Here is a 1,784-nt window from a genome sequence, read left to right on the forward strand (position 1 = left end):
TTGACTTGATGCTTTACTAAGGGAGCACGATTTGCTGGAAATAAAGACTTGCTTTGCGAGTGGTTTGAAAGAGAATCTCATAGCCTGTCTCAAAGAAGACGGTTTTTGTTTGGTTCATGTGATCTCAGTTTCACAGGCGTGTTGTCCTACAGCGGACTTTGATGTGAAGATCTGTGCACATTTACTGTACGAAAAAAAACGTACGTTGAATCTTGTGTTCAATTTGGCAACTAGATTAAAAAATGTTTGTTAACGTTATCGGCTGGATCAAAACGCACTAACTTTTGTTTTTTTACAGTAAGTTTCAGCACAAATTATCGCTATTGGTAGTTTTTTTTAATTGTAAAACTTGTTTTCTAATATGTCGTTGTGCCTCGTAAAATAATATCTAAACCAGTTTAAACAGTTTTTTTTACAGTGCAGCACACAGTTGTGTCTGAACGTTTCGAGTTACGTTGTCTTTGTTATGAAGGTGAAAGGCTGTTTTGGAGCAGGCCTGCATCAAATAAGGATTTTTATGCCTGGGCGATTGTTTTAGTTTTCTTGAGGATTAAGCAAGTTAGTTACAAGGTGGCGTTTGGCTTGCAAAAAGTCTTAGTCAGTAGATATCTTGTTTTGTAACCGTCCTGTAAAAAACAACACTTGTTGTGCACTGTGAAAACCCAGCTGGCGCAGGGGTGTTTGGTTTCAGTGCGAATCGAGTTGTTTCGGCGCGAATTGCCATTGTTTCAACTCTAAACACAGAAAGATGGCGCTTCGTGGATAAGTGGTGACTCACATGGCCCTAGGAGACCAAGAATCCTTGATTCATCAAACGAAACCCGCATAGCCGGTCTTAACTTTATAAGTTCGATTGATTTTTGTGAGCTTGCTTACCAGGTAGGTTGTTAGGAGACAGTTTTTAATGCGGGTATATTGTGTTTTGCTGCTGTACCAAACAGTTTCTTCGTTTTGCAAGCATAGACAGTACAGTTGACTGAGGGACTTGTATTTGCGAGTTAAGTTTTGTGACAGGTATATGGCCACATATTTATTTTCTAAAGCATTGAAACTGCCATAGAAACGTTGATGAGAAAATGTTGCTGTTTCAGCAACAGCGGATTAGGCGTGGCAACAACCGTAACCCTAGTATTACCGATTGCTTTCAAATCAACAAGTTAATCTACTCCCCGCGCCTAGTCTTTGTGATTCTCCGAAAAACCATCATCCCACGCATGTGAGAACCTAATCAGACCAACCAATTGCGTGTGGTCTTCTGCTGCGAGACTAGAATGACGTCACTGTGTCATGACTCGCCACACAGTAAACAGATTCGAAATCGGTCGAAAGGATCCGTTGGGTCTTTTCCAAACCCAGGCGAGTCTAGAATTTCGTGCAAGTCGAGTCACGCGCACTTGATTGCTTATTCGAGCGGATGAGAGCAAGAGCAGGTCCACGGACAAGGTCGGAGTGAAATTTAATATGCACGGATAGTTTACGCAGTGATTTCGACGCCGTGGTGGTCTTCTTGTGCATTATTTTCGCCAGTATTTTAACCGTGTACTCGTTTGGTGGAATTGGAGCAAGGTTTAGGAGAAGTTGGATAATTTCATGGTTTTGTCATTTGTTTACTCTACTCAAGATTATAATTCGGGCTCCTTGTGCTCAAATTGGGCGATTGTTTTTGGTATAGTGACACACCCTGAAATTTTCGCGCTGTGGGCCTTTACGTGAATAGGCGCCCAAAAAATATCTCGTTTGTTTCAAAACAGTTTAAATACGCCTATTCTATATTAAGAGCTCAA

Source organism: Phallusia mammillata, chromosome 7 (assembly GCF_965637545.1).
Source record: "Phallusia mammillata chromosome 7, kaPhaMamm4.hap1.1, whole genome shotgun sequence".
Lineage (NCBI taxonomy): Eukaryota > Metazoa > Chordata > Ascidiacea > Phlebobranchia > Ascidiidae > Phallusia > Phallusia mammillata.